The 27083-nt window shown below is 40.1% G+C and overlaps 1 protein-coding gene across 2 annotated transcripts in view; it reads left to right on the forward strand.

Moving 5' to 3' along the window:
* The first annotated feature begins 470 nt into the window (after positions 1-470).
* PTPN3 (protein tyrosine phosphatase non-receptor type 3) overlaps positions 471-27083 on the forward strand; it is a 132562-nt gene continuing 105949 nt past the window's right edge. For both annotated transcript variants that reach the window (XM_056331933.1, XM_056331934.1), the window contains exon 1: positions 471-604. The gene's annotated coding sequence lies outside the window, so the exon portion shown is untranslated. The remainder of the gene's footprint in view (positions 605-27083) is intronic.

Raw genomic sequence — 27083 nt, forward strand, 5'->3', positions numbered from 1 at the left:
GCGCCCGCGCCAGGCCTCCCACGTGCCCCGCGCCCCGGAGGAGCGGCCCGAAGCCGCGGGCGGGGCAGCTCCGGGGGCGGGACCGGCCCTCCGCTCCCCTCCCGCTGGCCCGCGGGCCCGGAACAGGCCGCTGCCGCCAGCCGGGCAGCCCCGCCGTGCGCCGGCAGGTGCCCGCCCGGCCGTCCCCGCCAGGGCGCATGCGCGGCCGCTGCGGGGCGTGAGGGAACGGCCCCCCCCCTACCCCCGGGGGCGCTGTGCTCCGCGCGCCCCCCGCCCCGCCCCGTTCCCCCTTCCGGAAGCGGCGGAAAGTTCCGAAGGGATCCGAGTGGAACCGAAGCGGGGAGTTGGAGCGGGGCGGGCGGCCGGGCCGGTCGCTCCGCTAGGGGGCGGGCGCGGGCGGCGGGCGCGCTCCTCCCCGCCCCGCCCCGCCCCGCCCCGCCCCGCCCCGCCCCGCCCGGCCAGCCCAGGCGCAGGAGCCGGCGGCGGCGGTGGGGTCGGCTCCGCGGGCCCGCGCTCCGCACCTGCTCGCCTCGGTCTGCGCGGTGGCGGCGGCCGCGGCGGCTTCTGCGCCCCCTGGGGGAGCGGGGCGGCGGCGGCGCGGCAGGTACCGGGCGGGGCGGCAGGAGCGGGAGCGGCGCGGGGTGCGGAGGCCGGGCCGTGGGGAAAGTTGGCGCCGTCGGGGCGCCTCCGGGAGGCGGGGGCGGTGGTGCAGCCGGGGCCGCCCCCGCGCCTCCGTCCTCCTCGGCCGGCCGTAGAAGTGCCCGGGCGGGCAGTTGGCCCCGGGGGGGAGCGGCGGCGGGGGCGAGGGCTGCGCCCGGCGGCTGGTGGGGCTGGGGCGTGGGGAGGGGGGAGCGAGCGGGAAGGTGAGCGGCGGTGCGGGGCCGGCTGTCAGCCCGCGGCTCGCCGTGCCGTGCCGTGCCGGCGGGGAGCGACGCTGCCCCGCGAGGTCCCTCCGCTCTCTGCTCTCCCCCGCGCCTTGTGCCCCCGGCGGGTGCGGTGGCGCTGGCGCCTGGGCAGATGGGCACCGTCGGGTCTGCGGGGAGCGCCCGGCGGAGGCCCGTCCCGTCCCCGCTCGCTCCGGCGCTCGCCGCTGCAGACTCCTGGCTCCTTCCCGCACCCGACCTTCCCGCAAGTCGCAGGCGGAGCACCTCGCCTCAGAGCTTTTTTCCGTGCCCGCCCGAGCACGGAGCGCCTCAGGCGGGTGCCGGAGGGGAGCGCAGCGGGGCAGAGCGGCCCCGGCCCGGGGAGCGCCCCCGGGAGCCCGGGGGTGACCGGCCCGGCGCTGTGCCGGAGCCCCCCCACCTCAGGGGCTGCCGGGCCCCCGCGGTACCTAACGTATGTAACGTGTACACATGTATGAAGTGTAAGGACAAGTTACCTGACCGGTGTTGTGAAACGGATGCAACGGCAGTAAAGACGATATTTCTTCTAATGTAAAATTCCCATTCATCTTACAGCGTTTCTCATTTCCTCTCTTTACTGAGATTACCTGAAGTAATTAGTCAGGCTCTCCTGTTGCTCGTTGCTTTCCTCTCTTTAAAAGATACGCAGTGTTTTTGGTTTGCTGTGTTTTGGGTTTTTTTAATTATTATTTGTTTTCCCTGCTAGGATGGTTGCTTCCCTCGTGGCTGTACACCTTATTGTACAAATTGCCACTGCTCTAACAGCAGCGTAACAGAAATCAGAATAAATTAGTACTTTGGTAATGTTAAATACTGATACTACTACTTTGATCATCCCAAACTGTCTTTTTGGTGGAAATATATGATCACTGAAGTACTAATTTTGCTCAGTATTGCATAGAAAAAATATTTATAAAAAGTGAATTTAGATGTGTAGAGTACTTGGCTTTGGAGGGGAGTTGGACTTTTTTTTTTCTTGTTTCTTCTTTTGTCTGAAACTAATCTGTAGAAGAAACAAATCTCCCTGTTACCTGGGTGGTTTTGATCTTAAAGGAAACTGTTCATAAACGGGAATGTGGAGAGGAAAGGTCGGCTTCATTACCACATCAGGAAAAATTGCTAATTGAATACAAATACTGAATTTTTATGATGCTGACCTTCCCTGGGTCTGTCTTGTGGCAAAAATCTTGTAATGGGTTGGTGACAAATGTCTAGTGTATCTTTGTTTCTTAGTTCATAAGAAAAAATGTAATGTTCCACGTATTTATAAGTACACTTAACAGAACACCTCATTTAAAGAACCAACATGTGTTGATAAGATTGATTTTTGTTTCATTAAACACTAACATGCCTGGCAGTAGATTCCTGGAAAAACTCTTAACACTTGTCATCTCTATCTGGGATTTAATAAGTGTTTCTTATGTGTCTGTTATCACCTTTTTTGCATGTTCTGAGACTGGGACAGTTCATGATTTCAGGACAGAAATGTTGTGTAATATCACAGCAACATGTTGTACTGTACAGTTAATTACTTTTTTGCCTCTATGCCTCCAAAATACTTTTTAGTACAAACTAAGGCTGTAATAAGACTATAGTGAAGTAAACGCTGTAATTCAATAGCATATCCAGAAAGCTCTGTAATTGCTTGTTAATTTAGCAATTTGTATTATTGTAATATGCTTAATGCAGAAGATGATAATGAAAAAGCTAGTGTGGCAGTAACATCACTTTCTTGTGTATGTTTGACTTGTCATGCAATAAATCTTGTTTTCATCCACTCCAGTGGTCTAAAATAGCAGTTAATGTCTAAAGATCTTTGATGGCTTTTTTTTTATAGTATCATAGCAGAAACAGTCATCTATACATTTCTAAGCTATGACCTACTTCTCTTACTGATGGGTAAACGATAGCTTTACATAGACGCTAAAAGAGTAACATTACATAGGCACAATGGTAAAGGTGTTGTGTACAGAAGTCATTAATGTTAAATTCTCTAAGGTGGACTAAATGCAGGTACAGTTAACAGTTCTGTTTCATCGCTTTGTACATTCAAAAATAATACTTGCTGTGCCAGCATCTATACATAGGGCTATGTGTTCATTACAAATTGAGCAGTTATGGTAAACTGAAGCTTAATGGTGGTCAGGAGCGTTGTTACCAACCCTAGGATTTTAAATATGGTCAGTGTGCTTTGTCAGTTTCATAGGAACCTTGTGGTGTCGTTTGTTTTTATTTGGTTTTTTTTTTTTTTTGGAATGAGAAACAATTCCATAAACTTTGTAACCATGAAGTTGAGAACTGGTTGCTGACAGAGGTAACAGTGTGTGGTTGTCTATTGTAAAGTTTGCACTGCAGTGGAAAAGCGAGAGAACATTTTTCAGTTGTTTTCCCAAAACTACATCTTTGAGTACATATAGCGAGCAAAAATTGTTTTAATTCCTCCTGGTATTAGTTGGTGTTGGTTTGTAGTATTGGTTTCTCTTATCTTCTGGCTACCTATGTGTAGCAGTGCAAGGTATATTTTGTTCTACGGTGTTACGTTCATGAGGTTAGTCAACAAGGGGGATTTGGCACAATGTCGATGAGCATTAGCTCATCCAGCTTGCAGGTGTCTGCCTTGTGGTGAGAATCCATAGCTCTGATGTTTCAGCCCTTCATGGGAGCATCAGATACCTTGGGCTATAACGTGGGACAGCTCTCACTTTTGTTTGCTTTGGGTAGCTTGCTACTAGAGGTAATTCTGAACTGGGCTTGTCCCTTAAGCCCACAGGAAAGGCAGGGTTTAAGCACCTTAGTCCAGGCTAGGTGGAAGTGTTGGTATCGGTAAGAAACACTCTGCCTGCAGTTTTGTTTTGGAGTTGGATGCGTTTCATGAGATAAAGTGTTTTCTTGTTATCAAGGCCTAAAAATCAGAAGGTGTGTATGGTCTTACTTCATGACAAGTGTGAATTAATGGGAGGTAAGTTGTTATTCTGTCAGGGTGTTTACTGAGGGGAAAGAGCAGGCGCAGAGGCAGTTGGGAGTGGAGTAACAGATGTGCTGCAAGTTCAATCCTGACTTACCTTGAGATAATTTATTCTAATCTTCCCATACCCTGAGATACCATTGTCTTCATATCGGCATGTACTGAACCTTATGGAGTTCTTATTTCTGTTATTAGCATTGTAATATGAAACTTAATCATGTGTACTGTATAGGACTTTGTATTCCTTTTTCTTTGCAGGGATATGAAAGAAGAAAGAAATAGTTCATGAAATGCTAGGAAATCGGATAATATAGAAAACATTCTCCAATAGCTTGCTTTATAAATCGTTTTTTGGTCTTAATTTTTCCTTCTGTTGGCAAACTGTATTCAAAATCTTGAAGAGCCTTCTCCCTAAGGAAAGAACTGATGTTTCTTTACGCAATTCAGTTGCTTGAGCTGTGCTGAAATCACTGTGATGCTGAAGTCTGGTCATGCCTGTCTGCTAGATTTTGTGTGTTAGATTTCTAAACATTGCACATGAGTAATGGCAACAAAGGGTTCCTGTCTCCTGTGCCAGGAAGGTTCAAGAGAAAAGGTTGTAGGTGCCTGGTGCGCTGCTGTACCATCGCTCATTTGGTGAGTCCCATGTGCTCTTGGCCTGCAAGTTGGAGAAGTCCAAGCAAAATCTAGGCTCCAGGCATACATTTAGAATACAGATTCTCCATCTGGCACTCCTCAATAAGATGTGAGGTATTTTTAAATCAGTTTCCAGAAGAAAGTTGGAAAAGATACAGGCAGAAACATATCTGCCTTTTCATCATTCTGAGAGTTCCTCTGGCTTTGGCTGACACACATCCACAGTTTGAAGGGCTTCTCTTCTCATGGAGCCAGGCTATCTCATCTCAGCATGCATCTTCATCCAAAAACAACACCTCTCCTTTAAATGCATGCGGTTTTTCTGTCCAAGAATCTTCACCTTTGATTTAACAGGATAGCATATCACTGCATAAGGGATGTGGCGGATCTCTGGGGATTGCAGGCCCCTTTGTCTGAAGCCAGCACATGATTTCTGTGACTAGGTTCCCCCTGTTAAACTTCTGCTGATCTCCCTTCAAAATAAATGTTAAAGAAGAGTAGGCAAGTAATGTAGTTTTACAGGCAAAACAGAAGTCACAAGAAACAGTGAAGCTTGCATGGTACAAGCATATGTTAATCTGTCATACTGGCTGTAATTTCATCAGTTCCCTCTCTTGGCAAGTTTAGGTTTCGTACAAGCACTTACAGCAACCTATGTTGGGGAGAGAGAGAGAGTGTCCCAAGCCTTGAAGGATGACTAAAAGCCCTGCTGAGGAAACTGTGTTTTTCAGAATCTGGAATTGAGAGGAGCTCTTCAAGCTAAACTACCATAATCCCTTTTCTAGTAGAAGGGATTTGGGGATTTTTAAATGGTGTTGCTTTGCCAAAAGTAAAACAGATACTACTTTGGCTGTATTTCTGCTTCATGATGCAAGGAAAAGTATGTGGCATGCTTGCTTGTATTGACTAGTTCAGTATGTTTCAAGAGGTTAATGTAGGAATCTTTATCTGTCTGTCTTCTTTATCAACAACCAGCTTTTTTCTTCCTAATTCAAGCTAGTGGTCTGTGCACTGTGAAGTTGATAAGATAATAATTCTTAATCAGTACTGTGCAGTATTAACGTAGTAACTTACCAGTCATAGGGATCTCTCTGTTTCTCTTTTTAGAACTTCCTCGCTAAGATTTAGTGATGTTGCTAATAGAAATTAATGGAAAATGGGGGGAAAAGCCAGTTTTTCGTTCAGACCTGTACGTGTGTGTTGTCATAGCGGGCAGTGAAGTTTTAAAAGGGGTTTGAGAGGATTTTAATAGTTTGAGATGAAAATAAAATCAATATATTTTCAAGTTCTCTGCAAGGAGAAGAAAACTAGATGTACAGAAAGTGATCTTGCTCCTTTGCTCTTCTATTTTAATGTGATACGAAACTAATTACATTTTAAATTCACGTAATCTTTCAAACAAGCTAAAAGGTTTCATTTCTGAAATGGTAAGGTGGAAAATACTAAAGTGTGCTTCACTTCTATTTTTTATTTTCTGAAAGAGAAGAAATGGTAAAATTGGTGTGAAATCACAAAATGCCTCAGCCTTTCTAGCTGGCAAATGTAGTGGCAATGGTTTGGTAGCAGCTTTAATTTTAGTGATTCTGACAGATGCCAGTATTACTGACCAAGGCTGGATGCCTCAACAGTGTGTTTTAAATAGCAAATAAAATGTGCCACGTGCACAAAGTAAAGCTACCACACACCCCCCATAGTAAGAAGCAAAAATCTCCTTTTTAAGTAATTATTGACACTATTAACCAGATGTTTGGTGGTGGGGTTTTTAATCTAAAGACTTTACTCTTTTCCCAAAGATATTTTTTTAGTTGTAAGCAACTGAAATCAACAGTAAAGTGTTTCAGTATTAAATCAAATGGCATTTTGTTTGCATTTTAAAGTACCAAAGTAGTTACAATTTGACATCTTGTTCGTTGATTTCCTGCTGTCCTCTCCCTCCGCCCTCAGTCAGATTTCAGTCTGGTGTGTGTAGAGTTAAGGAAAGCGAGTGGTTTGAAACACCAAACTGTGATGAGTAACCATGGCTATTTCCCTAGCAAGTTATGGGATATAGTTACGCTCTGTGGAATGACGCATCTTAAGAATCAAAGCTGGGAGCCTGAACTGCGACTTGTATACGCGTGGGCTTTTGTACTGTGCTGCTGTTCTTCTGTTGTTTTGCCTACAGCTGCGTGTGTATGGATCCTGTTGTTCAACGTGGGATGTCTCCCAGGGATTGGCCCTGAGTATACAGAGGTCTTTCACTGAGTTTTGGTGGTGTTTTTGTAAATTTTTTTAAAGCTTAATATTTTTATTCCGGGTATTGGATCTATGTGCAGTTGACTCCTGTTTCTGTACCTGTATCAGTGTAAAATGCTTTTCATAATTCTTGCAGTTTTCTGTTACTTTATATTCTTACCTATGTGGGAAAGGACTGTGCTTCTTGAACTGTAATGGTGCAGATAGAGGCACAGCTTTTGGTTGTAGGCAAACTTGGACATGCACCCAAAGCTAAATACAGGCAAGGAATTTTTGATTGCTGTGGATGCTTCAGTGTTAATGGTTTGTCCAGAAGAGGGTAACTTCTTGAATGTGTTGCTGATGTTCTAAATAACACATTAAAAATCTCTAGTCTGTAGATAAAGCAGGTTGTACTTTGGTCAAGTTGAAGATCAGCTAGCACATGCTAAAGTACAGCTTGCCTTATCTTCGTGTTATTTCAGAATGTGTTAGTTCATGTTTACTATAGGAAAGAAAGGCGTCTTTGAGCAACCTAGTGAACACAAGTTGTCCTGATTGGCTTTCAGTGGTTGTTATAGGATGGGACATTTTCCACTTTTCACACATGCTTCTAGCCATATATATATATATATATATAAGCAAAGATTTATTAAAGCATGTTGGAAACTTGTTTAAAAAAATTTAGCTAACATCCTGGGCTGCAGTGTGGATTAACTCCGTAATTATGGTATAGTTCAAACTTTATCATATCCCTGGCTTTGTATTTTTGGGTGCAGTATATCAATGGATTTTGTTAATTATTAGAAGGCTTCAAGGAGGTAAAATTCTTGAACCCTAGTAGTTTGCAATGTCACATGGCACTTTCTAGACTACTGTTGTTTAAGATTTCCATCCTTGCATATGCCTAACTCAATTCAAAACATTGATTCTCTGAATTAATGAGTCAATGCAATTATTTGAGCCGTCCTTCTGTTAACTTGAGTGATAGCGTAAGCCCAGCTGCAATTTTGGTCTCTGTTCTGCCCACTGCCGCCTTCAGCTATGGCTTTCTCAGATGCTTGGTAAAAAGAGTGTTGCAATTTTTGCTTGATGGAAACTCATTGGGAAACTTTAGTTTGGGTAGAGCATAAGCTACTCTCAGCATCATCTTGTACATTATTCTGTTTGGGATTAGATTGAAAAGAGATCATGTCTTCTGGGAATCTTTACAGAAGGATCCAGTTGTATTAAGGATCATAAATCTTTTTCCCTTCAAAGCATGTTTCTGTAAATATTTGTTTTGCATGACATGTGGAAAAGTTGCTAAGAATTTAGTAATTTGTGACTTTGAATACCTAGTTAAAAACTTAATTTTTCTACATATTTAATAAACTCATTAAAAAAAGAACCAAGCAGTAGTAGAACAACAGGGTTTAGGCTGCTCCTTGAGGTATGCAGCATTTGATGGCTGTTTGTTACAATGTTGAAATTACAGGGGTTTTTTTGTTTGTAACAATTTATGATTGTGAGGAACAATTGGAGGAGGGGGATCAATACTTCCCAATATACTCCAAAAGTAATAAGCAATTTGAGGTGATGCTGAGAAAATTCAGAATCATAAATATTAGGCAACTCTTCATCTGTGAACATTCTTGTGATACTGTACTTCATGTATATTAAATTAATAGTAGCTGTTAATAAGACTGAATGCAAGTGTGGGTTTTCTATATTTGCAGTCATGGTGGAGGTGTTTTTTTATTAAAAACAAAAAACCTTTAGCAACTGAATTCTTCTTGCTTTCAGATTTGTTTGACTTTAGCAATACAGTTGTACTTTGAAGTAGTTGCCAGAAAGTTTCATAAGCTGAGGAAAAGTCTGTGGGACTGCACCGTTCAGGGCACACTACTGATGTGGCAAGAGACCAAAAATCCCTGGCAAATTTCAAAAGTCCCCAGCAATACTGTTGTAGTAAAGCAGCTGTCTTAATTGTAGCTTTCCATTCATTAAATTCAGTAGATTTTAAGTTTATTCTCCAGTTTTGGTTATACATGTTTTCTATTCATATTGAAAACGCACACCTGAAGAAAAAGATAGCTATCTGAGGCAAGCTGGTGATTTGGCACCTGGGAGCTGATAAGGTTCCAGGATTAAGGGCAACACAGTGGTTTTTTGGTAACTAGGAAGTGATTCAGTGTTTAATAATGGGAAAGGTTGTGTTTTCTTTTGTCTTATGCTGTTTCTGAGCAGATAGGACTTTATTATTTTTCAGACAAATGTTTAGACTTTCCATTCTGTCCGGATATGTGTGGTACCTTTGGCCAAAGGTAGCAAATAACTGATGGAGCATTTGAGCATGCTGTTACTATACAATTAAGAAGCACTTAATTGACTTAACAGCATTCTGCTTCTAGCCGATGCACTCTGTATATCAGATAGTAATTCCCTGGAATGAAAAGGGAACATCATACCTTTGTTGTAGGTGAGTGCACAGGCTTGCAATGTCATAGTTTCTGCAAGGTGTGAAACAAACAATTATCTACCAGTGTAATGGGAGCAGATAACTTTTAATAGTAGCACCTGCTTTTCTGGTGCGTTATTATACAATAATTCATCACCACGATAACACCCCTTTGCCCTAAACTGGCAGTTTACAAATAAGCAGTTGCCTTTGGTATAGGACCTTTGGCATCTTGTAGTGAAACTATGTATGTGCTTAATAGTAAGGGAGGGCTATGTGTAGCGGTATTACCTTTTTGACGCAAGCATCACATGATTGATAAATGCTTAATCACAAATACAGTGCTTTGAATACTTTTTTTTTCTCCACTTCGTTAGAAATTTAATTCCTTATCAATATATCACATAATGTGAAGGTAAATTTACACACTTGATTTCTAACTCCTTAGGTAACGATGGGAGACTTTTTGGTTTTTCTTCTATATCCAAGTGTTTCACTGACCATTCTAGGGAGAAGTTTGTTGCCTCTTTCCAAGGATTACTTGTTCTGTTACTTGAGTGTAGAGCAAAACCGCTGGAAGCTCTAGTTCGGGTTTTCGTTGTGGCCTGGCTGCTGAAACACATTCCTGCCTCATTGGGGAATCTATATTTTTCTTTTCTTAATTGTGAAATTCTTGCATTTTGATGTGATGGAAGTACTACACTTTGTTATGTAATGTAAAATTAGTTATTTCTCCATACCAGTGTGAACAGAAGAACACAGAGTTCTTTAAAATCTGTGGTAAATTTGTAAACCCTGTTAATTTATGTTGAGCAGAGTATATTGGCTTCAGATCAGGAGATAGCGGTACACTTGGTTTTACATTAAGGGTCACTTATCTAACTATACTTTGGTTTCTAAACAGATATGTCTGACTTGTGAGCAGTTGAAGGTTATGTGGTAATCAAACAGCATGATTCGGTGGGATATGAAGCTGGGTATATTCAGAATAAACTTAGTAATAAAGATAATTTATCACAAGAATAACTTGCTGTTATTTGTACTGAATTCTTGATTCTGAAAACATGACATAAATCCTGTGGTTTTTTTAAAAAAAATTCTCTTGGAGCAAAATGATTGTAGAAGAGTTGTGATAATTGTATATAGGAAAACAAGCTTACTCATAATGTTACCCGTTTTCCTTGGATTTTGAAGGAATCTGACACTATTAAAAGGAGTTTTGATGGAGAACATACTTTTCCAATAGCATCTGCTGAGATTAATTAATGAATTGAACTGCGATCTGGACAAGTGTGCCTCTAGAGTACTGGGGTCTAGTGTTAGTTCTGTCATCAGTTACTCTCAGAGCAAGAGGTTTTGTTACTATTATGTTACAAACTCTGTTACTTGTTAACCAGTGCATGCTATGTTTGACTGACTTGCGGTAGTATCAAGTTGTGTGCTTTGGTCATCTGTGTTTGGTTTTTTCCTAATTACCCAGGAAGTAAATCTTTCCCAGTATAAAAGAACTGGTTTGAAATTTCTCTTTTGGGTGTCAAAGCAAGCAGTCAAAGACAAATCCAAGGTACGAAGAAAATAAGACTGCATGTTGCTTAGTCTGCCAAGTGCCCGACACTGCAGCTTTTTTATCACCTCATTTACCAAAGGCAAAAGTAGCAGGTGTTTTCTTGTCCCCTGTTTTTCGCTCTGCCTCCCATCCCCCAAATATTTGTAAACAGAACACGTTCACTTAAATGGCAAACTTGGTTCCATCTCCTCCACTACTTTTAATTGGGTAAAATTACTTCTAAGCCCAAGATAACATGCTTATCCTTATAACTTTTGCAGAGAAAGATTGTAAGCCAAACACTACAGAAGCTCTAAAGAAAGTGTTCCCGTAGGTGTCACCTCACTTGTGTTTGTGGTTGCAGCACCAGGCCAGCTCTGTGCGTATTGATGTTCCTCAGCTGCCAGGTGCACATAGCCACAGTTGTGCAATGGCCTTTCTTGGTTAGGGATGGCTCACATCATTCATTGAAGCTTGTTTGCTTTTCTTTCTGGCAGCGAGGAGAAAAACTGGCTTTACAACCATTTGCTGTGCATTTTAAGGCAAAGTTGAACTCTTAACATGGGTAATAAAAAAAAGCCTGTTTTACTGGATTCATTAGATGGCAGCTTCAAGGTGATCGTTGAGTGTGCCTCTTGCCAGCAGATAAGGTCAGGTAGTGACACACCTGGCTTTTTTTAGTGTCCTTCCTTTCCATCCATTGAGATCCCTTTTGGCAGTTGGTGTGTGATGAGTAAATGAGGTGAAAGTTTCTGTTTCTTCAGTACTTCTAACTTTGATGTGGTGTCGGGTGACCTAAAACAACATTGAATCAACTGAATGTTCAGCTTCTGAGTCTGGTTGTCTAAAGAGCATACTGGTTGTCCATCCTCAGTAATGTCCAATTCTTTGTAAGTTTCAACACATTTTATAATAAATAAATAAATTGGCAAGTCTTAAAGACATTAAGCTGTGGACTACATAGAAAAGGTTAGTACCTGCACTAAGAACAGGGCTTCAGTGTGAGGCTCAGCAGGTGTGTATATTCTTTTGCCCACACAGTAGGGAGTGAGCAGGTGCTTGACTTGGGTTCAACCACTACCTACATCACCTGCTCTACATCCTCTAACTAATGGCTGGGCAAGACCAGAGACAGGACTGGCAGTACGGAAACATGTGTGGGACTTGAAGGCTTGGGGTCTGGGAGCAGAAGGGAGGAAGAGCTCAGGCTTGGAGAGGTGGCAGCCTAGGGTCTTAAGAGATGAGCGTAGTAGTACGCACATGATCAGAGGCATCCTGGCATGCCTATGTGACTCAGTATGACAGTGAACGGTGCCAGAGGTAGCCACCAAGAGGGAACACTGATATATTAGCAAATTATTCAACAATAAATAACGTGAGCAGTTACATACATTATAAACTGTAGTTACTTCAAATAAATATTCTGCAGACATTTACTTCTAATGCCTGTCAGTTCCTGCTGCATTGCTCGTGTTAAGACGTGACAGTTGTCCGGTGTTGGTTAATTTCTGCATTACAGAGATTTCAGTTTACGCTTTGTACTTAGACTATATTATTAGACAACATGATACATTAGGTTAGCGTGTTGAAATTTGAAGATGAAATTGTTACTGTACTAAATGACCTGTTTATTCCTGCTTTTATTTAGAGGAGTTTTGTGTTGGTTGGTTTGTTTGTTTTGTTTAAATTGGATGCCTGGATGTAAGGGAAGAAAAAGATCTTTACCTTGAGAACTATTAAACCCTCGAGTAGGTTGCCTAGACAAGTGGTAGAGTCTTCCTTGCTGGAAATATTCAAGGTTTGACCTGATGGGACCTTGGAAAATCTATTTTAAAGCCCTGCTTTCAAGAACAGTTAGGCCGGATGATCTCCAGAGATCCCTTCCAACCTAGATTTTTCTATGATTCTTTGATCTAGGTTATATATAGTCATGTTTTTCTAAATTTTTTGTTAGAACAATGAAAATAACATTGTTTGCTAAAATAATAGTTATTTTTTTTCTGATTAAAAAAATGAGGGAAATAAGTTAGTTCACCAATGCAAAACTTTACCACCACACAATAATACTATTATTAAAGGAGTGGGCAGCATTGTTATAATATTGGTACTCAGTTATTTTTATTTGTGTGAGAGGAGAGTCTGAAATGAGGAAAGAGCTCTCAGTCAGGTTGCCTCCTATAGAATTTTGTTTGAATGCACACCATGCTGCTAGAGTAATATTTAGAAACCTAGTTTCAAATACAATCGGAAAACATTTGACTAGTAGTACCAAATACTTTTTTGTTTTATTATTATGTTATATATTAATTATATATGTTAATTGACATATGTTATATGTTTATGATGAATGCCTGAATGAAGATTTTATAGCTGAGTGTGTATATGTGTATACAGAGACATAATATACTTATTGATACATTTGTTGCAGAACAAATTGAGCATGTTAAGACAAATCTATAAATAGTGGAGATCTGTATGTTTCAAGACACTTTGAGGTAGACAAATCCTGGGTTTTGCTTTTGCTTTGTTTTGGTTTTTTGTTTGGTGTTTTGTTTTTTTTTTTTTCCAAAAAGGCCAGCTGTAGTGGTTGGCCTTCCTGCAGCATGTCGTTTTAGTTTCGTCACAGCAGTTCATTGTAGAAATCATTCAAAAGTTGATGTGCGCTTTTGACATCTGTAACAGCATGCTAACTAGCCTTCCAAATTTTGCCAAAGAAATTCTGCTGTGTACTGGTTCAGGAAATAATCCTAAAATCTGTGTTAGCAGTAGTGATGTCTGTGTATATAATACATGGAATGTGTACAATGCAGCAGAAAACCTAAAAATTTAGACTGGACTTTTAGAATGAAACTGAAGTATCTCTTGCTGGAGATAGTCTTGTAAACTACTTTGTGGGGAAATACACTTAAGTATTCAAAGCCTTGTGTGTTAATCTGTGACTGATTTGTATGTAAAGTTGTGTAGGGACTACTTGGCTTGGTTATGGTTTGTCTTGAGTTTATTTAGCAACTTCTGGATACTGTTTCAAATGCTTAACTTCACAATCAAAGACACATACGTATATATGGATGTACTTTATAAGCCTGTTTTATAACGACATCTTCTCCCTTCCTTCTGAATTTGGCTGCTGTTCTCAGGCTTTCTCTCCTCTGTAATGTTTGGGTTTTTTTCCAGTAAGGGGAAACCATGGCAGTTTTCTCAGTTAGTAATAGGGTTTCAGCAGAGAAAAAAACAGATAAAGGTCTGCATTTCCCTTAAGTAAAAAACTTAATTTTTTTGATCTCCTGTGATGTTGCTGTAGATTTTTTTTTTCTTTTATTGTTCAGTATCTCTGACTTTATTTACATTTAGATCAACCATACCTTTTTTTTTTCCCCCTGGTACCTAACCACTTTAGGACATGTTCTTGAAGCGTGAGTAAAGTGTTTCCATTGTGCATATCTTCAGAAGAGATGTTTGATGTAGATATTTCTTACTGTTCCCTGACTCCTTAGCATAATTGCAGCCATCACAGACCATGTTCAAACAGATAGCACTGCTTCAGGCACTGGTGTGCTGTCACCTTTCTGTATTGATAGTTAGACTTGTAATTAACCACTGTTTGCACAATTACAAATACAGTAATTGAGGTGACAGCTTCCCTTGGCGGAGCAGGGAAGGAAGGGAGGAAAAGATCCTCAAATGCACTAGCCCTAGAATAATCAAGTTGGTGATTTGAAATGCTCACTACTGGCAATGAGTCCATTTTCTCCAGGCAGGTAGCCCACAGGATTCACCTGGGGTTTGTTCTCGGCGATGAGGCCACAAACCTCTTGCATTAGCTGTGGAAACACCATCTCTTGGCATTGTTTGTAAACCTGTTTCTTGTTCCCTGGCACGGAATTATGACCGCATGGTTAATGAGTTGCTTGAACCTCTGTGTTCGGTTTTAGCAGCACAGCACAGGCCGATGGTACCGGCTGCTGCTGCAGTGCAGGCAGGGGTGTGCTGGGGTTCGGGGGGGCCCAGCGCAGCTGGGGCTGGCTTCCAAACTCTGCTGTAGAGCCTAGTTTGTGGTCTAGTTTTGGAGGTTTGCATGGCTGGAAACCAGAATAAAGTGGCCATCTGAAACCTGCATTTTGAATTTGGAAAAAAAGATACGTTTTCCCCAGTAAAAAAGGCAGGGGGTTTTGGTGGCTTTTGTTGTTGGGTTGGTTTTTTTTTTTGGGGGTGTATATGTAGTTGGTTGTTTTTTGGTTTTTTTTTTTGTTGGATTTTTTTCCTCTTAAGTAATGCTTCAAATGAGGCCTTAGTTGGCTGTAATAAACCAACATTAATTGTTATCTTTAGTTTCCCTTATTTTTGCTTTTGGTATTATTCCAAAAGATACATGACTCCTTTGTTCATAAACATCTTTAATCCTTTCTTTACTGCATTTGTAATGAGAGTTGTATTTTGATATTGAGTTTCTTAGACATGGTAACAGTAGACTTGACAAAGAGGGAACTATAATAAATCTATTCAATAGTAGCTAGACTCATAAATTCAGGAAAAGGTGCTACAGCCTTACAAGGACTTGACTTCAACTCTTTTGGTATCTTGCTCTGTTTGCCTTCCAAATATTTGATTGATTAATCAAAGCAGTTAAATTAATACTGTTTTTCTTATGGAGCAGATCACAGTATGATTCCTCTGATTCAACCTAGTCAAGTAAGAATGCACGTAGTCCACATGTATCTACATATTTTTCTTACAAGCTTAGTATACTACAGTGTACAAGTTTAATTTTGTACATCTTTGAAAATATTGCCAGTTTTTTCCTGAACAGTTTAATGTTGGTCATTGAGCATAGAGTTCTTGGGGGTAGGAAGAAGATAGTATGCTAAACTGTTTTTATACTGAAAAATGTTTGGAAGCTTGGAGTAGAAGAAAGTAATTAGTATGGTCTGTGATGATCATTGTAATAATGCTGCAAGAGAGAGTTGTCATCTTTAGGTTTTCATTCCCTTCTCTTTGTGGGGATGGTAATAGTGTGGAGCTGAGGAGTTGGTCTGGAAGCCTTAAAAGTGAATGCTGGTCAAATAATTTATACTTCAGCAGATAAAACCTTTATCTGTTTGGAAAACAAGAAGTTGAGATCTGTAGTTAAGTGTAGCGGTGGATGTCTGGCAGAGAAGGTAATGCGCATATGTGTCACTGTTACTCAGCTGTCTGTACACTACATATTTGCGTAACATTGGAGAAAAAGGTGACAAATTCAGCAGTAAGAGAATGCCAAGTAGTTGGATGAGATCTGACTCCTTACCCAACTGTGCAGATAACATTGTTTGAGATTGACTAGGACTAAAAAGCGGTGCTGTCAAGGAAACACTTCGGGCCCAGCATGAAATCATGTTATCTAATATTTATGAAGGGAAACACACACAAGATGCTGAAACTTTAGAGGGCATTTAAAAAACCCCAAAACCCCAACACCCCCCCGCCACCACCACCTCAAACCTCCATGTTGTGTTTCACAGTATTTGATGTTCTAAACACCCTAGCCCGCCCTCCCCATCCCCTTTCTTTTTTTTTTTTTTAATAATGCTAGTAGGAATTTGTACAAATGAGAGCATCACCCATCCTAAATCTGGTTTTGGTTGTTTTTTTTTTTTTGTCTGGCTCTGATCTAGTTCCTTAGGAGCAAACTTTCTTCATTGTTTTGAAGATGCTACATAACTCCCCTTCGGTATCTTAGCTAATTTCTTCTTCCTCTACTCCCTGCATTGCTGTTGTACTCTTGTTACTGTTTGCTTTGTTCCAGCCCATCCAATTATGCTTTTATTCATCCAGTACTTTTCATGTCTGATCTTCTGCTTATTTTACTTCAAACCCCCTATATTCTCCAGAGCCTGCACTAATAATTGATTCACTTAGCCTTATCAGTTCTGATTTATTTTTTCATTTGAACCTTATCTGACATAATGGTTTTGAAATTTATGGAAAGGGCAGCCCTTTCTTCATGAATGCAATAAGAATTAAACCAGGAGGTGTTCCTGTTTTGATTATTTATTTTTTTTTTTCCCCTCGAGGTTTTGAACTGCTTCCCAGCCAGAGCTTTGCTGTGAAGTTCTCTTAGACTTCCCTTTCAAACAGGCTGCTGTGCTGCTTTTTGGCTGCTTTGCATTTGCTGGCTCAGGGTAGGCAGCCAGCCTGTCATTGTATTCAGTCCCCAACAAAACTGTTCTACCACTTGTTCTGTCTAGTCTTGCAAATTGCTTTTATTTTGAAAGGATTCCTGTGCTTGTCATATTGCTGCACAAGGGGGACTGTACGCTGCTGCATGAGTTTACCCTGTTTGAAGGTTAGATACCTTTGCTTATCAATGTTGATGAACGTTTGGCTAAATTTGGCAGCTAATTCCCATTACATGCTGAAGTTGAATCCCCACCCCATTTTTGCAAGAGACAAACTTGCTTAGGTGAAATTCTAGGTTTTATTAATAGTAGGAAAGTGTATATGGCGTAGGCCAGAATTTGTACTTTGATTCCAGAGATCGGGGGGCAGGGGGGTTGGGTGCATTCAGCATGTGTAAATATTGATATCACATTCAGAAAGCTCTTGCGGGCAAGCAGACCACTTACCTGGTCATGACAAGGTACATTTTGCACTAGGAAAGCAATTAAGATTAAATAAACTAAGCTGAGTATTTTTATACAACTGTAATTTAGGGTAGGCGATCTGGAATAAGGGTCATTACCTTTGTTACTGGTCGCAGTAAGCCTAAATATTAGAAATTTATGTAAAGGGTTTAGTGAACAGCTTTCAAAATAAAGTTGTTAATCTGCTTTATTCAGTTACTGAGGTAAAATAAGCTTGACAACACTGTCTGAAGAACAGATTTCAAATTAATTTCTCCTTTAAAGCTCTCATGACAATCAATTTATTTCCAGGGAACTGGGCTGTTTTGTCATTGATTTGCTGTATCACTTTTTTTGGTCAGTTAACTAGTCTTAAGCAAAACCAGAAACACAGTACTGTGTTTTCAAGTAATCCTTGTTTTGATGCCTTTCCTTTAAAATACAATTCCGGTGTATTGCAGGGTTGTGAAAGAAATACAAAGGAAAGAAAGCACTAGTGGTGGTGGACTTCTGTCCTGTTTCTCAGTCCAGCTGTTTGTGATCACAGCCCTAACCTGATAAGATGCTGCAGGAAACTCCCTCTTCGCCTCTCCCAGCCCTGCCAGATTAAGTTTTGAGGAATTTGCCTGTTGGGAGGCATTGCTTATTACCACTGCCATGCAAAAATGCCTAATGGTGGGGAAACCAGCAGCGAGATACAGGATCTCAGCACTATAAGCAAAACTCTGCCTTTTTTGCTCCTGTTTCAGTCTAAACCAGCAATGCTGGCCTACTGCCTGCATTCCTCTGTAATCGGTTGCCTCAGCATGGTAAGATTGCTTTGCGGGAAGTAGATAAGTATTCTACCTGCCAGCCAGGAATACAAAAGCTGAAATAGGAGGGATTGGGGAATGTCATATATACTTGGCAAAACTGGGGGTGGGGGTGGATGTTTAAAAGTGCCTGATGTTGTCTTGTGTATTAGGTGATTTGAAACTTAAAAAACAAACTAGCTTTCAAATCTAAAAGTCTGGAAAATAGCAGCAGTTGATGTATAGTGAGGTATAGAGATGTATTCTCAAACAAGGAGGTTTAATTCTGTAAATTATGTGAGCCTGTCTATGCATGGGGAGCTTTAATAAGCTTGTAAAAGCAAGGTTCAAGAAACTTGCATTACTTCAGGAAGCTTTGTTATAAACGCTCATTAAAAATGAAGAAAAAAACCACCTAAGTGGGCTTGAATTACTTGTGAAGGCACTATATGTCAGTAGGAGAGTTGAAGAAAAAACAAACCCAACAGAACACCAAAAACCATGAAACAAACCCAGAGAGGGTACTCCACTCAAGAGCAAGCAGCTCTTTACCAAGTCACCCTTCCAAAATCGTGCTCTGCCCTGCTCAGTTTTACTCCTCCAAACTCCAGTTGTGGTTTGCGTGGCTCCTGCTCTGTGTGAATGCATGCTGCCTTCCCTTAGCCTCCTGATGGGCATCTTCTTTACTGGCCTCAGGTTTCCACCTTCCCAGTATGTTCCCCTTGATTTGGGGTTGGGCAACGGCTGTTAGAGCAGCATCTCTGCCTGTTCACATCATTTGTAGGAACTGGAATGGGCAGGCTTACCTCTTTGCCAGCACCATGAATGAAAAGCTCACGTAACTGAGAAAAATAAGTGTATCGCCTCGGTAGCTTGGTGGCAGGAGGTTTAGCAGGTGTTTGCCTAAAAGTTGGCCCAATATTCTCATCCACCCTGAGGTAGGTGGTGGAAGGGTGCTCTGCTGGCCCTGGTCCAGAGAGGTGTTCCGTGCTGCCAGGGACTCCGCCACCCAGCCTGTGGCTGAGCTTGGCACCAGAGGCATGTTTCATGCTGACCGAGCAGCTGCTTTTTGACTATTTAGGAGCTTAAGTGAATTGGTTTGTCAAAAGAGAGGAATTGACCAAAAGGTAGCTGCCACTGGGTTTGTACAGGAGCATCTATTTTAGATGGGTGCTTTTTGGAGTGGTTTCCTTGTGGTCTATGGTATGCTGTCGTTGCTAGGTGCGTGTTAATCTTGTAGGGTGATGAAAAAATTGCCTAACAGGGATGTAAAGATATAAATGTTTAGATTTCACTGGTCCAAAGCATACACTGTTTAAATGCTGATGGAAAACCAGAAAGCACAGATTGTTTGCAAGCTAGGACATGTCCTGTAGTATGTTTACTCTAGTTTTTTTCTTCACTGTGTGTAGGAATGGCTTTCTTTTAAAGCGAGGACACCCAAGCATCTGCAGGGATTAGAAAAATGACTAGCCATTTTGGGTGACAGTGTTGCTTTTTTCTTGTTTACCTATCATCTTTGTGCAGGAGGAGGACTTGTGCAAAAGCTGTGTGCAGTCAGTACCAGTGCAGCTCCTGGCAAACGGTTTGATCTTATAGGTAGAAGATTACAAACTGATATGATCCTAGATGTTTTGAAGCCTCTGCAACAAACCAAAAGGGAAGGAGAGGTGTGCTTTGGTAAGCTTAAAATAGAAATCTGTGGGCTAGTCATAAATGGAGAGGAAGTGAGAAGACAGAATAGCAGAAAACTGTTCTTTCATGGCAATTGTTTACAAAGTGTGGATGTTTAGGCAGGTTTTTTATAGTGTCTGTTTGCTTTTTCTTCTGATGACTTACAAAACGTCGTGTTTGTAAACTTTCTGGAGAAATTCTTCTCCCCCCGATCCCCTCGCATGGCTAATAAACTTACTGCATGAACTCTTGCAGTTTTGGTAATCTGAATATGTAACAGTTATGATCAAAGTATCAGGAGGTGTTTTAGTTTCATCATGTTTAGGTTCTGGCTCTGAGTTATGAGACTTTTGCAAGACATTTTCAAGCTTTTTCTTGTAGTTTAAAAGGTAGAACTTTTTGTAATTCCTTCAAACAAACTAGTTTTGTGAGTCTTCAGGATCTTCTGAACTTGTGTGGTTTTCAACAGTCCTGGAGAATAAACTGAATACAACCGTAGTGTCTAAAAGAAATTACTTTTTTTCTGTCCTTACAGCTTGAAGTTAGGTTTTCAGTTTTAAGTTCCCTTCGTAACATAACAGTTTTTAATTTTCTGATTGCTATAGCGTCCATCCCTTTTTTTAGAGGAAGAACTGCTGTAGTTAGGTTATTCTACTGACTTATCTTTTTCAATGGTGTTCTGTGGTTAGCTGCATGGTTTTGCAGTACTTCATTCCAAAGCCTTTTAGGGACCTTTTGTGGCCATAAGCTTTGTATCAGAAGTCCTCTGTCATGCTTGAGAGAATATATTTGAAAAACTCGTGGCAGAACATGGATTATAAAGTAGATGAAATATGAATGTATAGAAGACAGTTCCATGAACTTTGAAGCTTTGAAGACTGAATGAAAAGTCTGGGTGCAGAAAGATAATTCATAATAATTCTGAAGAGTGTTTCTGGTTCATTAACACCACAGTTGTTTATTAACAATCCAGTTACCTGCAACATGCCGCCTGCTTTTTCAAGTTTTTAAAAAGTATGCTTTGGCATTGCTTCAGTCATGACCAGTGTTCAATTTGGAGAGGAGGAAAGTGACCCATTCATGGAGTACCATTAGTGAGAACAGTAGAAATAGAACATGGACACCTAGATTCACAGCCTTGTGTGGAGTCTATACTCTTCTGTCTATGAACTGCTGCTTTCCTGCTCTTTATAATACAGATTAAATTTACTGTAAAGAAAGAGGATGAAATGTGAGGTACAACAATATCAGTCCTATTGAAAACTTTGACATGAAAAATGTAACGGTTTTGATTGGAGATGAAAATTGTAGAAAACAGTTTTTACTGGGCGGATTAATGTAGAGGAAAAAAATTACTTTGGACATGCAGTTGAGATAAGAAGAGAGGCTTGTTCTTTTGTTTTTAACACACCTGTAGGAGTCAACTCATAAGAGGTGTTATTACCTGCAAGCTGTGACTTTTTTATTTTTTTTAGGCCATTACGCTGCATTAGCAAATGAAATGTCGTTTCGGTGTAGATCAGTAGTCTTGTAACTCAGACAGTAACTATGAGCAGTTGTCCTCTATCAGAAAACAGCACGTCTCACATAGGGAACATGATATGGGGACTTGATGCTTGTCTGACAATTCTCAGCAAAGTCTTGTCACTGTGGCCTCTCAAAAGTGATTTTTTTTATTTATTTTGCACTAGAAGAGGAAGAGATTAATGTTGGTCTGCAAGCCTAGTGGATAGTGTGACGTTTGTGTGGATAACCCTTGGTTTACATTAAGGTTTTTTCTGTGTTTTTAAAATCAGTAGAAGGTAGCACAGGTAGTTTCTAGACTTTTTGACTAGTATCGTACTATGGATACAGTAAAATAGTAGAACTTCCCCTTTAAAAGTATGTTTTTGGATATATCTGTGTTAATCCTTAGAGAGAGCTTTTGGTTGGTGGTTCTACATCCCTTCCTGAATCTGTAGTGATTCTACTTAAATTACCACAGATTTACTTGGCATTAAAACTGACGTGATAGTTCTCATTGTCGTACTGTAGTTTCATGACATACAGTTTCTTGCCTGCTAATAGAATATGAGGTCTTTTTGTATTTAAATTTTGTTACTGTAATTGATACCTGAAGTTTCAGAATATTTTAGTAACCTGTCTTTGAAAAATTTAGTGGTGAATGCTTGTTTACTTGATTTTGAAAATTTGAAGACATAAACTATTCATTATATATAAACTAATGGCATTATTTGCTTACCCAAATACTGTAGGGGAGGACACAGCTTCATGTTTAATTATTTGATTTTACAACGTGGCAGTTAGTTAAAAAAAAATAAAAAATTACCTTAATATACTTGAGTCTACTCTGAACTACTTATGGTAAGTGTTGGTAGCTGGGCACTGCAAAGCTCAGTGTCCACTTTGACAGCTTTTTGTGTTTTTTTCACTCTTCAGTGTTGTTAACATAAGACCCTGTCAAGCTGAGGAAGGTGAACTTTTGACTTTCAGCCTGCAGTTTCTGATTTGAGTTCATGCGATGTTTGTAACCCCAAAAAGGCACTATTAAGGAAATGAATTAGTGCTAACTCTTGCCTTTTTCAGTGAGCTGGTTTTCTTTTGTGCCGTGGTACTGTTTAAAGCTGAAGCAGGTGATAGTGGAAGCTGTAGAGTTCCTGAATTCTTCAGTTGGCACAGTGCAGGAAATGGGGCAATGAGCTGTTATTGTCCTGAACACACTGGTTTAAGGTGTCATTTTATAAATGGATTTTTAAAAATAAACATGAAGATCTATTACATGAACAGCTAAAAACTACTGAAAAATGTGAAAGCAGTAGAAATGTGTCTTGTTCTCATCTGTATTTTATAGTACTTGAACAGTGTAGGGAGGAGGTCTCCACCATTATTTCAGTTATTTTTTCCTCCCGTTTGTTTTTCTTCTGTCTGTCATTCTGCATGCAGTAGATGTTATCTCCACAGTAGCTCTAATCCATTAACTAAGGTCTAACAGTAACGCTTCACACTGTGTAAGATGACACATTGGATCCTGCTGTGACTTACCTGCATGGTTTAGTTCTGTGTACATACAGAGCCATCAGTGAAGCTGGCATGACCAGATTCACACTCTTGAAGTTCGAAGGGTCATTCGTACAATCTGGTTTGATCCTTTGCGAATGTGACCAAAGTAGTTTGGTCAACCTCAGAAGCTGGATCAAAGGATGTTAAAAACCTGAGTACTGAAATAGATGGTCACCATTGTTTTTTGACCAGTAAGCTCTTCAAGAATTTAATTACCTTTAGGTTATCTGTTTTCAAGATTAAGTTTTCAGATAACCAGTCTTGCTGTTGAACATGTTGCTGAAAGGTTGGAATAACTTTTTTTTTCCCCTACCTATAAAGGCTATGACTACGTAAAGACTATGACTGTTTGTGCCAAAGAATACCTATTAACCTATAATAGCAGCCTGTGCAGCTTTATTGCTAGCCAGTCTGTGTCCTCTTCATGCTTAACAGCAAGAACTGTTGGTATGCCTGAAACCGTGCACATTTTAAGACTTGGTAGGCAAAAATCTGTAGATGCAGGTAACACAAACCTTTTGAAAAAAGAGGAGGGAGAGAGGAAGAAAGATCTCAGAAAAGTTGAAGTAGACTGTGTCTTCAAAACTTGTCACAAAATGAAAAAATATATATTTTTATATTGATATATTTATATATAGAACAAATGTTTGACATGAATATTCTTTTTTTAAGAGAATTCATTTATTTAGCATTGTTGCTCTGTCACTGTAAGTGCAGCTCGGCTTTCTGTAACTTAACCAATATTAATGTATAATTAATGGTCTGAAGAGAGTAAAGCCTTTTCTGTTATGCTTGTACAATATTTTGAGAGCACTGAGTCTCTGCCATCCATCAAGAAACTGGATGGTCTCCCAGAAGTGTTGTCCCCAGTCCACACGTGTGAGTGTACATACATACGTACCAGGCAGCAGAATTGAATTAAGAGTGGACAGCTTACTGTGCTGCATGGCTTATCTGCACCAGGTATTTGCAGCTTCTCACAGTGCTTGCATTACCTTCAGTATGTTATTGGCTTAGTGGGATCTTAGGGACACGTCAATCAAGATATAATGTAATGCTAGAACTAAAACTCAGGCTTATTTCCATTCCTGCCCACCTTCTCCAGTCCGTCTTTGACATGCATGTGTGGTCTTGCTGAATTCAGAATTCAAAGTAGCTGGATTTCTCTGAAACACTTTTCAATATGAGTTTACCAGAGATATGTTAAAGTGGAAGGCTAAATGAAATGCAGGGAAGGCTTGCAAAGCACTTAATCTTATGCGCAAATTAAGCACCTAACCTCTTGGTGTGGGCATTTTTTTAATTTATTCAATTGTATATATTGTATTTTCTTAGAGGCAATGGCTACCGAGCAGTAGGTAGGTAACTGACTTCTAGACACAGGAACAATCCAGTTTGTCTACTTACTGGCTTTTAAAAGTAAAATAAAAAGTTAGGTTCCAATTTTGAGGCAGTTAGCAGAGGAAAGAATATTCAGAATTACTTGTGGTTTGGTTTTTGTTTTTAAATCAAGGCTTTTTTTCCTTTTAACTACCTTCATTGAAACTGAAATGCTTTCAAGTACATGCTAAATAAGCAAATAGAGATATCGTCATATATACGGTCTACCGTGAAGGCTTATTTGTGAATGAACTCCAGCATAAAGAGTTGTCAGGATGAGGTATCATTATATTTTACTTTGGAATAACTTTTTTTCTTTACTCTGTTCTGTACTAGTTCTGGTAAGTATTGGGCTGGCAATGCATGCAACAATATATGTTAATGAATATACCTATGTAACGTATAATTATAACCATAGGAATTTTATAACTTTTGTAAATTTTTGGGTTTTGTTTTTATTTTTGCTTGATGGAGTTATTTTCTGCACAGAATCTCTACCTGGAAGATCTATTTTTCTGGAAAACTTAAGATAATAACTAGAATGACTGAAACATTGTTAATGCAATTTTTGATAACAAGTACTCTCAGAATGCTTTGCTAGACCTAGTCATTATTTGTATGACATGTAAATAATTTTGCTGCGCTGGAATATATCATGGATGTTAGCCACTGGAAGGAAATATAAGAAAGCTGGATCTTTAATTTTTTTAACTTTGATTTTAATTTCGGGGCAAAGAATTTCTATTATAATGGTATTGCTGTCTTAAGAGTGGCTGGAAAAATTGAAGCTACTGCTTTTGAGATTGCGCATTTGTCTACACACACACACAAACTTTCAACATGGATATTAACCTTTTTTCTGTTTCTAAGCAAAAAGATGTTGCAAGAAGTCTGTTACTCATGTCTCAATTTGGAGGTATTTTTATACCATAAGCTGTAATACTTAATCATCTAGGGCTTTCATACTTGTTCTTTATTTGTAGTTTAATTGCTTTTTTTCAAGTGATGTGAAGTTTCATCATGTGATAATTCTGGCTTCTAAATTTACTTTTGATATAATTTATAATCAATAAGTCAGGAAAGGTTTATGGACAATGACTAGATAAAGAGTAAGTGATAACCTGCACATATTGCTCAAAATGAAGTTTATCTTTTACTTTGGTTGTTGCTTTAATGATGCCCTGTAATTTGTATGGAAACTTGCAAATACTGTATTGCGGTTAAATACCTCATGGGATTTTCCTGTGAAATATTACAGTTTAATTTTATATTAATGGGGACACATCTAGTTTCTTGATGGGAATATAGGAAAGATGAAGTGTTTCCTCTGCAGAAGGTGAAAACTGAGGCTGGTTTTCATAGGTGTTGAGTTAAACGTCAGTCTTCTATTCAGAAAATCTGACTGGATAATTTAATCCTCATTAAGATGCATTGATGATCAATATGTCTTTGAGGTGTGTAAATAATTCTTAACTACATGGGAATAATAATCAGAGTATAGATTACTACAAAAATTACAGGTTCACTACCACTGGGCTTTTTTCTGATGGTAATCTGGGAGATTATTTTTACCAGCAAATAGGGAAAGGTGAATGCATGCTGAAGAGTGTTTGTGTTGGTTGTTCTAGGGCTAGCCATTGATAAAAAGACACTTTTTATGCTGTTATACCTCTTTGTATAGCTATTTACCTTATTTCATACCTTTTAAATAAAGCAATAGGTAACCATTAAAGGTAACTGTTATTGAAAGAGCATACAAGGCTTGGACATGTCTTTAGTATTTTTTCCCTTCATTGTCAGGGGTGGTCACTTGGGCAATTGAAGTGGGTTAGAAGCACTATCCTTCCGTAAATGATATTCCTACAGGAACCCAATGTGGAACTATACATTTTTCAGTCATGAGTATAAAGAAATTAAGAGCATGTAGAGTGTGGTAGTCCCCTTCTAAAACAAACAAACAAACAAAAACAACAAAAAGAACAACCAAAACCCCAAAAAAACCAAACACGAGCGCACTCACTTGCAGGACCAGAAATATCCCCATTTACCCAATGAAATGGGGTTAATGAACAATTTATTTTTTTAAAAAAAGTATATTCACAGTTACATATGGTGGTGTTACATGTAGAAGGTCCTTGAATATACATGCAGCAAATCTGCTCTTGATTTAATTCCTTGGTAACACACATATTAATGGTAGTTATACAGAGAATTGGGTCATGAGTTTCTTTACCAACAGTTCCTAAGTGTGTCAGAAAGAAATTAAATGCTGGTATGGAAAAAGTCTCTTTAGAAGTTAGTCTTCAATACAAAAGATGAGGAAAACACGTTGTTTTTGTTCTGCTTGGCTGCGGTGTTATTGTAGGAGAAGGCATGCATAACCAAACTTGTCCAGAGGTGTGTTTAATACACTTGGAAAACATTAACTTCTTTCTGTAGCTGTATTTGTTGCTCCTGTAAGCCTATTGCATGGTCTGATGATGGGATAGAATTCCACTTGTTTGTTTTATACCTTAGGGTGAAAGTAACTGTGTTTTGAGGGTGGCTTTGGTTTTAAAATAAAATTTTAACTCTCAACTTTCTGGATTTGAGATGCTTATTTTAGGGAAAGGGGACTAATTATTAAGCTATTCGCTTGTTGATAATGTTCAAATTTGTCATAGTTTTTTGCGGTTTGTTTTGTGAATTACCCTCCTGCCTGAGGGTACAAAGCAGGAGCTGGGATTCGCATGTAGTGGCTGGTCCTGGCTGCTCAGGGCTGGCAGCTGGTGGCTGGTGTGCAGAGTCAGCTCCTGGTCTGGCCTGAGATCTCCGTGCCCCTCCGCCTACCCCAAAAGCAGTTGCCACTGCAGGTTGCTTCGTGTGCTTCCACAGGC

Source organism: Falco biarmicus, chromosome 3, assembly GCF_023638135.1.
Source record: "Falco biarmicus isolate bFalBia1 chromosome 3, bFalBia1.pri, whole genome shotgun sequence".
Lineage (NCBI taxonomy): Eukaryota > Metazoa > Chordata > Aves > Falconiformes > Falconidae > Falco > Falco biarmicus.